Source organism: Delphinapterus leucas, chromosome X (genome assembly GCF_059928025.1).
Source record: "Delphinapterus leucas isolate spDelLeu-1000000601 "Yukka" chromosome X, BTC_Dleu_Yukka2, whole genome shotgun sequence".
Taxonomy (NCBI): Eukaryota; Metazoa; Chordata; class Mammalia; order Artiodactyla; family Monodontidae; genus Delphinapterus; species Delphinapterus leucas.
The window spans coordinates 67,433,679-67,448,606 of record NC_143150.1 but is presented as its reverse complement, the minus strand read 5'-3'; the positions used below and the strand labels follow the sequence as shown (position 1 = coordinate 67,448,606).

The 14,928-nt window shown below is 34.9% G+C and overlaps 1 pseudogene; it reads left to right on the top strand.

Moving 5' to 3' along the window:
• Positions 1–9,369: 9,369 nt before the first annotated feature.
• LOC111178182 (trafficking protein particle complex subunit 13 pseudogene) lies at positions 9,370–10,304 on the top strand (annotated as a pseudogene).
• Positions 10,305–14,928: the final 4,624 nt, after the last annotated feature.

Sequence of the window (14,928 nt, the reverse complement as noted above, 5' to 3'; positions counted from 1 at the left end):
AGTTCTAATATTTCAGTCTTTTAAACCACTAAAAACGTTTTTTGTATATGGCATGAGGTAAGTGTCCAAATTTATTGGATTGCATGTGGATATCCAGTTGCTCCAGCACGATTTTTGAAGAGGCTATTATTCCTCATTGAATGGTCCTGACATCTTTTTCAAAAACCAATTGACAACAGATATTTATTCGTTGACTCTCAATTCTATTCCATGGATCAATATGGCTACCCTTATACTAGCATGACACTTTTTATTATTGTAACTTTGTAGTAAGTTTTTAATCAAGATGTATGAATCCTCCAAATTTGTTCTTTCTTTTCAAGACTGTTTTGGCCATTCAGGGCCCCTTGCATTCATAGATAAATATTAGGATTGTTTTTTCTTCATGTCTGCAAAAGTGTTGTTGGTATTTTCTAGCAACTGCGCTGAATCTGTAGATCACATTCAGCAGTATTATTATCTTAAAAATATTAGCTTCCAATCCATGAATATGGAATGTCTTTCCATTTATTTAGGACTTTTAAAATTTCTTTCAGCACATTTTGTATTTTCAGTGTTTATGTCTTATACTTCCTTAGTTAAACTTATCCCTAGGCATGCTATTATTTTTAATGTTACTTTAAATAGAATTGCTTTACTAATTTCATTTTTGGGTTGTTGATTGCCAATACATGAAAATGCAACTGATTTTTTTGTTTGATGATTTTGTATCTTGCAACTTTGCTTGAATTTTTTATTAGCTCTAATAGACTTTTTTGGTAAATCTTTAGGATTTTTATATATACAATCATGTCATCTATGACTAGAGATAGTTTTAAGACTTCCTTTAAAAATTATATACCATTTATTTCTTTTTCTTGCCTAATTGTTCTCTCTAGAACTTTAGTACAATGTTGAATATATGGGATGAAAATGAGCATCCTTTTCTTGATCCTGATCCTAAGGGTAGGATTTTAGTCTTTCACGATTGAGTATGACGTTACCTGTGGATTTTTCATAAAGCCCTTTTCATCTTAAGGAAGTTCATTTCTATTCCTACTTTGCTAAGTGCTTTTATTATGAAAGGGTGTTGAATATCATCAGTTGTGGGGTTTTTTGCATTATTTAATATGATCACATTTTTTAATGCCTTCATTCTATTACTGTAGTGTCAAAGATGGACTGATTTTCATATGCTGAACCACCCTTGCATTTTTGATAATCTTCACTTTGAAATGGTTTATATTTCTTTTAGTATGCATCCGGATTTGATTGGCTAGTATTTTGTTGAGAATTTCTCCATCTATATTCATAATGTATATAGTCTACAATTTTCTTTTATTGCTATGTCCTTTCCTGCATTTGTAATAAAGGTAATGATAGTCTCATAGAACAAGTTATGATGTACTCCCTCTTCTATTCTTTTGGAAGAGTTTGAGAAGGATTGGTATTAATTCTAATTTTAAAGTTTTGGTAGAATTCATCAGTGAAACCATATGGTCCTTAGATTTTCTTTGTTAAAATTTTTTTATTATTTATGTAATTTATTCTCTTATTTCATAATAAGGATCCAAGGAGGATAAGAAAGAGAAAATGGGATCAAAAATGTATTTGAAGAAAACTTCCCCAATCTAAAGAAGGAAAAAGATATCCAAGTACAAGAAGCACAGAAGGTCCCAAACAATATGAACCCAAACAGACTTGTACCAAGACACATCATAATTAAAATGGCAAATTTTAAAATAGAGGATTCTAAATTAGTGAGAGAAAAATAAAGAGTCAGTTACAAAGGAACCCCCATAAGGCTATCAGCTGATTTCCCCACAGAAACTCTGCAGGCCAGAAGAGAGTGGCAAGATATATTCAAACTCCTGAAAGGGAACAATCTACAGCTTAGGATACCCTATCCAGGAAGATTATCATTTAGAACAGAAGGAGAGGTAAAGAATTTCTCAGATAAGCAAAAACTAAAATAATTCAGCAATATTAAACCTATCCTAAAAGAAATATTGAAAGGTCTTCTCTAAAAGAAAAGAAAAGAAGCAAGAATATACAGGAAATAGAAAATCAAATAGGAAAAGCAAATATATAAAAATATTGTAGATCATTGAAATAAGCCAATACATAGATTTTAAAAAGCAATAAAATTTTTTGTGAAAACAATTATAACTACAATGAACAGCAAAAGGCTAAGCATGAAGATGTAAAATAGGACATCAAAATCACAATATGTGGGAAGGGGAATAAGAAAATGCAGATTTTTTGGATTTCCCTGATGGTGCAGTGGTTAAGAATCCACCTGCCAAGGCAGAGGACAAGGGTTCCATCCCTGGTCTGGGAAGATTCCACATGCCACAGAGCAACTAAGCCCATGTGTCACAACTACTGATCCTGTACTCTAGAGCCTGTGAACCACAACTATTGAGCCCATGCACCACAGCTACTGAAGCCCATGCTCTCTAAGGCCAGCATGCTGCAACTACTGAAGCCTGTGTGCCTAGACCTCATGCTCTGCAACAAGAGAAACCACCACAGTGAGAAGCCTGTGAACCTGCAAGGAAGAGTAACCCCCTCTCACCACAACTAGAGAAAGCCTGCACATAGCAACGAAGACACAACACAGACAAAAATTTAGAAAAATTTTTAAATAAAAAAAAGAAAATGCAGATTTTTAAATAATGTGTTTGAGTTTATATTACTACCAATCTAAAGCAAGTAGATATATTAATGGGCCAACACACTTGAAAATGAGGGTAACCACAAATCAAAAACATAAAATAGATTCACAAAAATCCAGAAGAAGAGAAGTTAAGCATAATTCAAAAGAAAACCATCAAACCAGAGGAGGGAAAACAAAAATATAAAGAAAGGAACAAAGAAGAAATACAAAATCAATTGTAAAACATGGTTTAAAATGGCAATAAATATTGGGTTAGCCAAAAATTTGTCCGGGTTTTTCTGTAAGAGCAGATCAAAAAACATAGAGTTGCATATTGGATAATAAAACAAGGACTTACAATATGCTGCCTACAAGAGACCCACTTTAGGGCAAAGGACACTCATAGATTGTAAGTGAGGAGATGGAAAAAGATATATCATGCAAATAGAAATGACAAGAAAGTAGAGGTAGTAATATTCATGTCAGACAAAATAGATTCTAAAACAAAGGCCATAAAAAAGATAAAGAAGGACATTATGTAATGATAAAAGGATCAATAAAAGAAGAGGATATTACACTCATTAACATATATGCACCTAATATAGGAGCACCTAAATACATAAAACGAATACTAACAGACATAAAGGGAGAAACTGATGGGAAAACAATAATAGTAGGAGAGTTTTACACCCCACTGACATCAATGGACAGCTTTTTCAGACAGAAAATCAATAAGGCAACAGATGTCCTAAATGACACAATAGAACAGTTGGACTTAATTGATATTTTCAGGACATTACATCAAAAAAAACCCAGAATACACATTCTTTTCAAGCTCACATGGTACATTCTCTAACATAGACCAGGTATTAGGACACAAAACAATCCTCAACAAGTTGGAGAGGATAGAAAGTATTTCAAGCATTTTTCTAATCGCGATGGCATACAACTAGAAATCAACCACAGAAATATAAGTGAGAAAAAAAAGATTACATGGATTAGCAATATCTTAAAAGTTTTCAGTGTGGATATCTCACTCAGTTTTACTTACATGAGTCCTATGTATTTTCTGCTACTTGATGTAAATTTGAATGATAATTTTTTATATAATTTGCCACTTGTTTGTTGGCTAGTATATGGAGATAAAATATTTTGGTTTACCAATTTTGTGTGCATTAAAATTACCAAATTCACTTATTAAATATAAATGTTTATTGATCCATCTGGAATTTTAAAATAAGTAATAAAGTCATTCTGAAAATTTAAATAATTGATTACATGGAGACTAAACAACATGCTACTGAAAAACCAATGGGCCAACAATGAAATCAAAGAGGAAATTTTAAAATACCTAGAGACAAATGACAATGGAAACACAACCACGCAAAATCTATGCGATGCAGCAAAAGCAGTCCTAAAAGGGAAATCCATAATGGCACAGGCCTTCTTCAAATAACAAGAAAAATCCCAAATAAGCAACCTAACCTACCACCAAAAAGAAGTAGTAAAAGAGGAACAAACAATACCCAAAGTCATCAGAAGGAAGGAAATAATAAAGATCAGAGAGGGAATAAAAATAGAAAAACTTTTTAAAGTAAAAAAAAAATCAATAAAATCAAGAGCTGGTTTTTTGAAAGGATAAAAAAAGTTGACAAAATTCTGGCCAGGCTTACCAAAAAGAAAAGAGAGATGACCTAAATAAACTAAATAAGAAATGAAAGAGGAAAAATTACAAGTGATACCACAGAAATACAGTGAACCATAAGAGAATACTGTCAACAATTATTTGCCAGCAAATTGGACAACCCAGAAGAAAGTTACAAGTTTCTAGAAGCATACAGCCCACCAAAGCTGAATCAGGAAGAAATAGATAATTTGAACAGACCAATCACTAGAATTGAAATAGAATTTGTAAAAAACAGAAAACAAAAACTCTCTGCAAACAAAAGTTCAGGAATGGATGGATTCACTGGAGAATTCTACCAAACATACAAGGAACTTATATCAATCCTTCTCAAACTCTTTCAAAAGATTGAAGAGTAGTGATCACTCCCAAAGTCATTCTATGAAGCCACCATCACCCTGATGCCAAAACCAGATAAAGACACTACCAAAAAGAAAATTACAGGCCAATATGTCTGATGAATATAGATGCAAAATTCTCAACAAAATATTAACAAACCAAATCCAACAACACAGAAAAAAGAGCATACACCACGACCAAGTGGGATTCATCCCAAGTTCACAAGGATGGTTTAAAAGAGGCAAGTCAATCAATGTAATATACCACATCAACAAAAGAAAAGACAAAAACCACATGATCATCTCATTAGATGCAGAAAAAGCATTTGATAAAAGTCAACATACATTCATGATAAAAACTCTTACCAAAGTGGGTATAGAGGAAACATATCTCAACATAATGAAAGCCATTTATGACAAACCCACAGCCAATACAATACTCAATGGTGAAAAGCTGAAAGCCTTCCTGCTAAGATCTGGAAAAAGACAAGGATGCCCACTCTCACCACTTCTATTCAACATAGTATTTGAAGTCCTAGCTACAGCAGTGAGATAAGAAAAAGAAATAAAGGGTATCCAAATTGGAAGGGAAGGGGTAAAATTGTCACTATATGCAGGTGACATGATACTATATATAGAAAACCCTAAGGACTCCACACAAACTCTATTAGATCTAATAAATGAATTCAGCAAAGTAGCAAGAAACAGGATTAAACACTCAGAAATCCGTTGCATTTCTTTACACTAACAATGAAATATCAGGAAGGGAATGTAAAAAAAACTCATGAATTGGTCATCCACCACACTGGGTTCTAGTCTCAGAAGATACAGGTCAGGGAACACTGGTTGTCAGCATAACAACATCCCACATTTCTAATTGAGCCTTGCAGCCCAGACTTTCCCTTTGGTCTAGTTTGAAGGATCCAGATATGTAAAGATTATATTCTAGATAAATCATGGGCTATCCTGAAAGAAATTCACCAGTAAATTATTCCAGTTTCTCTGGCCTTCCTGAAGTATATCCAGTAAGGCATCTCATTCATGTCTGGAAAGCAAATATATCATTTATTGCAACTTCATCGTGGAGTGATGCATTGGTTTAAAGTACGATCAACACAATTTGGTCATTGTGAGTATGCCAGCTGGGTCCACTGTTTACTACACATATGTAACTCTAGAGATTCTTATGCCCAAGAGAGGAGACATACTCTTGGGTGTCTAGGGCAAGGGAAACATGTGTTGTTATTCAGGAGCTGGAAGCTTCAGCATGACAGGAAAGAATTGAAAACTCCTTGTCTACACATCACTTTACCTTGTTTGAAACTTGTTTCTTTGGCTTGCTTCATTGGAGTGTTTTCTCTGTACTGGGGCTGACATTGTGTGTTATATATCATGCATGTGACATGTAGAAGTTTCAGAACCCAGAGTCATATAGACTAGTAAAATTTATTTATATATTTTAGTTTAAAATCTATTTAAAATACCACTGGGCATAATTCATATATTCCAAAATTAGTTTGACTCTCTGCTCATGAGATTCTTTTTATGGTATGTGACAGCAAATTTGGACTTCCATCCCCAATAAACTTTGAGGTTGGAGGACACAAAAGGTTTTGCTCAGACCTAAATTCTGTCTGAAAAAAAGGGTAAATATTATAAGCCCTTTCTAACCTCTCTAGGAGCAGAAATGATTTACAGCTGTGGCATTTAACGGTAATTCCTTGATCTCATTTGAGAAGAGTTCAGTAAGAAACGTCTTGATTTTTGTTTGTTTTGTTTGTTCCCTGTTTTCTTGTCTTGCTTACCAGCAATCCATTGTAATTCATGAGTTAGTATGGCAGCAGGCTGAGTGTTCCCTGGAGCTCATTAAATGAATTTTTTTTCCTAATAAAAAACCAAGAAAACCTCCCCCCAAAACCAATATCTTTTAAAATCACACCAAAAAAAAATCTAGGAATAAACCTGAACAAGGAGGTGAAAGACTTATATGCTGAGAACTATAAAACATTAATAAAGGAAATTAAAGAGGATTCAAAAAATGGAAAGATATCCCATGCTATTGGACTGGAAGAATTAATGTTGTTAAACGTCAATACTACCCAAAGAGGTGTACAGATTTAATATGATCCCTATCAAATTACCCATGACATTTTTCACAGAACTAGAACAAATAATCTTAAAATTTATATGGAGCCACAAAAGCCCTAGAATTGCCTAAGCAATCCTGAGAGGAAAGAACAAAGATAGAGGCATAACCCTCTCAGACTTCAGACACCACCGTAAAGATACAGTAACCAAAACAGTGTGGTGTTGGCACAAAACAGACATATGGATCAATGGAACACGATAGAGAGCCCAGAAATAAGCCCACACAGCTATGGTCAATGAATCTTCAACAAAGGAGGTAAGAATATACAATGGAGAAAAGGCAGTCTGTTCAGCAAGCGGTGTTGGGAAAACTGGACAGCTACATGTAAAAGAATGAAATTAGAACACTCCCTAACACCATATACAAAAATAAACTCAAAATGGATTAAAAGCCTAAATGTAAGGCCAGATACTATAAAACTCTTAGGGGAAAACATAGGCAGAACACTCTTTGACATAAATCGCAGCAAGATCTTTTTTGACCCACCTCCCAGAATTATGGAAACAAAAACAAAAATAAATAAATGGGACCTAATTAAACTCAAAAGTTTTTGCACAGCAAAGGAAACCGTAAACAAACAAAAAGGCAACCTACTGAATGGGAGAAAATATTTGCAAATGATTTGATTGACAAGGGATTAAGTTCTAAAATAAAACAGCTCATACAGCTCAATATAAAAAAAAAACAAACAACCTAATCATAAAATGGTCAGATGACCTAAACAGACATTTCTCTAGAGATGTACAGATGCCCAACAGGTACATGAAAAGATGCTTAAATTGCTAATTATTAGAGAAATGCAAATCAAAACTATAATGATGTTTCACCTCACAGCAGTCAGAATGGCCATGATTAAAAAGTCTACAAGTAATAAATGCTGCAGAGAGTGTGGAGAAAAGGGAAACCTCCTACCCTGCTGGTCAGAATATAAATTAGTGCAACCACTACAGAGAAGAGTATGGAGGTTCTTTAAAAAATTAAAAATAGATTTACTATATGATCCAGCAATCCCACTCCTGGGCATATATCCAGAAAACACAAAAACTCTAATTTGAAAAGATGCATGCACCCAAATGTTCATAGCAGAACTAGTTGCAATAGCCAAGATACGGAAGCAAGTGTTCTAAGTGTCCATTGACAGACGAATAAAGTAGATGTGGTATATATATGCAATGGAATATTACTCAGCCATAAAAAACAATGAAATAATGCCATTTGCAGCAACATGGATGGGCCTAGAGATGATCATACTAAGTGAAGTAAGTCAGAGGATGATAAATATCACATGATATCACTTATATGTGGAATCTAAAAAATGATGCAAATGAACTTATTTACAAAACAGAAACAGACTCAAAGACATAGAAAACAAATATATGTTTACTGAAGGGGAAAGGGATGTGGGATAAATTAGGAGTTTGGAATTAACAGATACACACTACTATAAATAAAATAGATAAATAACAAACTCCTACTGTATAGCATGGGAAACTATATTCAATATCTTGTAATAACCTATAATGGAAAAGAATCTGAAAAAGAATATATATATATATATATGTATATAACTGAATCACTGTGCTGTACACCTGAAACTAACACAACATTGTAAATCAACTATACTTCAATAAAAAATTCAGAAAATCTTAAATAAATATATGTATTAAAAAGTAAAAAATTAATAAGCAGAAACCTCAATTAAAGTTGATAGCCCGGAAAAGGGCGGTATGTCTTGCAATGTTAGGAAAGGCCAATGAAAGGAAGGAAGAGCTCTTCTTTCCTGACAACAATGCAGCCAATGAAAAGCCATGGACTCTGTTTACTGTACCCCTCCAAACTTCCTTTTCCCTTTCTATAAGAGTTATCCTTCCCTTGCTATATGGGCACTTATACATGGCTCACCATGGTTGCAGATCTCGAACTACAACTCTTTGCTGATCCCAAATAAACACATTTTGCCTGGAGAAATAACTGGTAGTCTGTTTATTTTAGGTCAAGACTAATAAACTGTTCTTTCAAAAGCAGTTGTCTCTGTGTCTGTCATCCTGTCATACCTGATTAAACCTCAGTTGCTTTTTAAAACATTGGGGCAAAGTTGTGGTCAAAGTGGAAAGGAATCCATTACAAGAGATCTTTCTGATAGTCAAAATGATTCTGTCTACTAAGCATAATTTATTCACCAACTTTTCAGTCACAGGTGAAGATAATAACATACCTAGTAATTTCTCTAACCAGATCATGACAGGTGACCCTCCACCAGCAATGTCAATAACTGGGGGAAAGTTTGAATTCATCATAAATCCTTAGAACTATGTTGTGAGAGGAAAAATAATTCTATTTATGTGAGAATTCCCAGTGATTGAAATTAAGTTGTAAAAATCATATTGCAAACACTAATTTTCAGACAAGTACTCAGCCTTCACACCTCTCAGTCTCCATGGCTGTGGCAGAACTTGCATCCAATTGTTGTACTGATGGTGTCATCTATGACAAAGTAATAGACATTGGAAGAGTTGTCCCTGTGGGTTCAGTATCTATTCAACACAGTGTGGAAGGAAAGATGTTTTTAATGAAACTGTGCTACTTTCATTCCTCTCACCATTTGAAGTTAAAACTAAGTTTTATAATTCAGAGATGAGTGACTTGTTTCTTGAAATCCAGATTCAGAATATTTCATCTTCAACTGTCTTTATACAAAAGGTTTCCTTAAAGCCGTCTGAAATGTACACTGGGGCAGAATTAAATACTGTCTATCAGGCTGGAGAAGATGAGTGTACCTTTGGAACGAGAACTTTTTGTGGTCAATGGAAGGACGCCAGTATTTATACCAGCTTCAGCTCAAGCAGGAATTTTCAGAAAAAGCTGCTACCATTAGAGGACTAGCAAAATGGGAAAATTGGATATAGTGTGGAAAAGAAATCTAGGTGAAATGGCAATGCTACAGACAATTAAAATTGAACGAGAGGCTCCAGGTTATGGAAACATGAGGCTGTCTTTGGAGACAGTCCCAGATACTGTAATTCTAGAAGTGCCTTTTCATATTACCTGTAAGATAACAAACCACAGTGATTGGAAAATGAAATTCGTTTTGAAGATGTGTGATACAGATTCTATTCGCTGGTGTGGTGATTCAGGAAGATATCTTGGAAAGCTACCTTCAAGTTCAATGCTCAATTTTACCCTGACACTACTCTCCTTACAACTGGGCTTACAAAGTGTCTCTGGCATACAAATAACAGACAAATTATTAAAGAAAATATACATCTGTGATGATGTGGCAAAAGTTTTTGTAATACTTTCCATGGTTAAAATGAGAAGCTGAAGAAATTTCCAGTGTTATGCTCTCCAGGGCATTTCACAGAAAAGCTTTTCATAGTTTTGTTAGCAGCAAAATGATCAACTAATAGCAAACATACAGGCAGATTATTTTCATTTACTTTCTTTGAAACCGTGAATGCATTAAGAATTAAACATATATTGATCTCAAAAAGAACAATCTTGACTTTGATCTTATTTGAAGTACTTTCCAATTCTAAATTTATATGTTTCCTAATATTTGTGACTTGATTAAGGTCATTACAGGTAGCCGTTGAAGTTTTTTTTTTCAGAATGAGGTCACCATTTAAAAATGATTATAACTGCTTTCCAGAAATCCTTAATAGCATTCAACACTTCCTTTTTCAGTAAAGCTGGTATTGAGAGAAAATAAAATCTTAGAAGTCTACTGATAATTAAATTAATTATTATGGTTTACTTCATAAAATTTAAGCTTACCCTGTTTTATTATTTTCCTCTTTCATTTTCACTCAACAGAGAACGATCAATGGCAGTGCTTAATATAATTAAGGATGGTCCTCATTATTTAAACTTGTTGACACTTGCTACTTGGAAAATACATAATCTTTTCTAATAGTATTCCAAATTATTGGGGCTATAGGAGTGCATTCATGTGACACACTGAACTGTCTCTTTTCCATTTACTTATCTTGGTAAAATTATGTGAACTGTGGAGCTGGCTCATTTCCATCAGTTATTCCTGCAAGGGCCCTGTGAATACTACTTGGATTACTCACTTTGTTCTTAACCATTAATGTAATACATTCTTTCCCTTTTATCCCAAACCAAAAATCAGCCTTTAAAAAATAAACTTAAAATGGACCACTTACTTTCTTAAGTAGATTTAGTAGGTTCATAAATTTTGGTATGGGGTCTGGAACTCTAAACCAAAATGGACACTTAACCAATGAGTGAAAGCGCGAGGACTTGCTCTTACTTCTGTCTCCCACAAAAACTGATCTCCTAATCATTGTTGAGGCTGGTATGAGGAAGGGATGTGTATTAGAATGTTTTAGTACTATCTTTAAAAAAGTATTCTCCAGTATTTTATTCACATATCAGTTTTTCTTGAGGAAAATAAAACCATCTCAGACATTAGCTGATCATTGACTTTTGAGAATACAAGATCCATGTTTCAATAATGATATTTTCCTTAAGTCTCTACTCCTCCACATTGAGTTTTTTTCATGCTTAAGCACAAATTTCTTACTGTAGAAGCAACTCATGAATGCTTTATCCATAGAAATAACAAATTATAGACTCCCTCCATTTGCTCCTTTAGGCCCAGGAGTGGTAGTGGATTTCCTGCTATTTTTAGCTTTGGGTTACTGTCTTTATCTCCTTTCAGCTTTCCTGACTCTCTGGCCACATCTGTGTAAATAATTCCTTTACTAACTGTGACCCCACTTTCTCTTTTCTGTTGAAGACCTGGCTGATCAACATAAGCAGACATACATAAACATACACATACACACACTACAAACAAGTCCAGAACCCATAAGCCCCTTAGACACATTTTGACATTGAAATTAATGGCAAAAAGTGATGAAGGAATGTGTTTTACTCATGGAGTACAAACATTTCTGGGATCCTTGAGAGAAAATTGCTAAGAAATCAAAGGCACTTAGATTGCTTCCATGTCCTGGCTATTGTAAATAGATCTGCAATGAATATTTTGGTACATGAGTCTTTTTGAATTATGGTTTTCTCAGGGTATATGCCCAGGATAAAGAAGATGTGGCACATATATACAATGGAATATTACTTAGCCATAAAAAGAAATGAAATTGAGTTATTTGTAGTGAGGTGGATGGACCTAGAGTCTGTCATACAGAGTGAAGTAAGTCAGAAAGAGAAAAACAAATACTGTATGCTAACACATATATTTGGAATCTAAGAAAAAAAAAAAGGTCATGATGTACCTAGGGGTAAGACCGGAATAAAGACACAGACCTACTAGAGCATGGACTTGAGGATATGGGGAGGCGGAAGGGTAAGCTGTGACAAAGTGAGACAGTGGCATGGACATATATACACTACCAAACGTAAAATAGATAGCTAGTGGGAAGCAGCCGCATAGCACAGGGAGATCAGCTCGGTGGTTTGTGACCACCTAGAGGGGTGGGATAGGGAGCGTGGGAGGGAGGGAGACACAAGAGGGAAGAGATATGGGAACATATGTATATGTATAACTGATTCACTTTGTTATAAAGCAGAAACTAGCACACCATTGTAAAGCAATTATACTCCAATAAAGATGTTAAAAAAAATCAAAGGCAAGTGATGAAGTAAAAGGCAGGATGAAAAGCAGGGGCTAGGTAACAGATCATGGATTTCATTTTATGCCATGTTAGTATGTTAGACTTAACTTTGTGAATGGTCATACTTAGGAGCAATCATCTTGTGCTTAAATATGCATTTCCATTTCTCCTCTCACCTGTGTTTGGATTATAGATATATGAGAGGAATGGCAATTGAAAGAGTTTTGATAACTTCTGCCTTCATTCAGGCAGTAAACAAAGAGAGGTTTCACTAGACCAGTGATAGCATGAATGTAGAAGTAGTTACAGAGAGAACAATGTTTGCAGAATTAAATAAAGGCATCCAAGAATACAATTTGGAGAACAGCTGCAGCACCTGGAGCTTGTCACTTATGTGTATTATCTACTTGATTACAGACTCTATTATTATTGAGAAAAGTTATAGGTAGCATAATTTTTCTTTTGTTACACTAGACAAGCACTGCATGTAAGTATTGGTCACTGGTACCCTTCTGACTGAATTTCCCCTTTGTTTCATTTTCTTGCTATAGTTTCTAGTGTGAGTGACTGAATGGAAAGCAGAGCTCTTGTCTGACCTGAAGAACGTGGGAAGATGAGCACATAGCTGAAGTTGGGGGGTCAGGGAAAACAATATCACATAAGGGTAAGAAAAGGTATCACAGAGTGGGGCAGGCACTGAATTCTGAAAGATTTCCATTTGAATCATGTCTCCACTTCATGAATACTGTTTGACCTGGACATGCTTAATTAACTCTTTTGACCTTTATTTCCTTACTGCTAAAATGATAAAAAGAATGAGTTCTTATATTTATTATGCCTTCATTACATATATAGCCCTTTGTGTGGACATTGCACTTTTATTTCCACAACAATCCTATGAGATAGGTAAACTCTACTATAAATGATATACTTTTTGTACTTCTAACATGACAGTTAATTCCAGCTGATTAGAAAGACCTTTGTCTAAATTTTCACATAGAATGCCCTGAGACTTTTCCAATCAATCCCCCAGAATTTGATCATTCTATTCCATCCATTCTATTCCTAGGTGAGGGGATGAGAATATATGGTAGAAGGTGTCATCACCCTGTAGGAGGCAGAGTTCATCCAAAAGGTTTGCCGCATTCTTAAGCAGACAGAGGAGAGGCAGGAAGTGACCTGGTGAGGTGCTTGTCCTACTGACCTAGTGCTTACTTAGCCACAACTCAAAGATAATACATGACTGTGGATCTTAATGTCACCAGTAGATTTCTGTGGTAATTCCAAATGCTGAAGGAGTGGCTCTCACAGTGCTGGTGGCCAAAGGCATCCTTTGCCCTGACTACCGGCTTCACTTGAATCATCTGCCATGAGAGGAAGCCACTGGGCCATGGAAAGTGAGTGTGGGTCAGGATTCTTAGTCCCTGTTTAGGGGAGACAGTGTTCTCCCAGACCTCAACTCTAGATACTCACTTGGTAAGAGTGCGTGAGTTCAGCATAGTTTAAGGCTGGATCTCTGAACACACCCCAGCTCCCAGCTGTCCTCAAGGTTTTCTCATTTATGCTTGACTCAGTTACAAGTTACTACCTGGGCAAAGGCCCAAAAAAATCATCTTGCATTTGGGCTACCCACTTGGCCAGGGAGTACAGAAAAAAGGGTTTGTTCCAGGAGTCCTTGAAACTAAATCATTAGGGAATATATGGCTGATCTCTCTTCCCACATGAAATAAGGCCTATGAGACTCAAGCCTAGTTTAAGTTCTGAATTCTGTGGCTTTAGCTTGCTTTGGTCATCCTCATAATACCACTTTCTTACTTTCCCCCATTTAACAGTATGCAGAAATATCACAATGATTTCATCGCAATACATACGTTTGGGAAGCCATGTATTGCTCTTGGTCAATTTCCAGAAATGAAAATGCATTATTATTGCTGGGAGGTAAAAAGTGATTTTCAAATATAAACATTGGAGAGAGGAACAAGAGGTTTTGGTGTAAAGGAACCATTGGTTCCCTGAATTTTTTTGTTTTCTAATAATTCCAACATTTAAATATGATTGTACCAGCTTTTCAGAAGTCACTAGTAGTGGCTGCCACTTATTGTGTGGCTCAAACTGCCATCCATAAGATATGTTGTTTTCTTAGAAGCATTTTGATATTTAATTAAAATAATATAGTAAATTTGGTAATATTTTAGTTCTCCCTACAAAATAGAACTACTTAGAATTCTGTTTAAAATAATTGAGGCTAGTCCTCATTATTTAATCTTTTGACATAAGGTACCAGGACAGGACATTAATTTTCCTAACATTTTCACATTATTGGGTCACATTTATGTGAAACATTATACTGAAATTTTCAACTTCTGATATTTGCAACATTCAATTAGCAAAGGAAATGTTAAAATAGTTGACTTATTTCCATTGGTTATTGTATCTATAGGGGGAGGGGTAAAATTACTTATCTTTTAACCAAACATAGTTAAAAATGGTTAAAGCCTAATGTAATTTTTTTGCCTCTTATT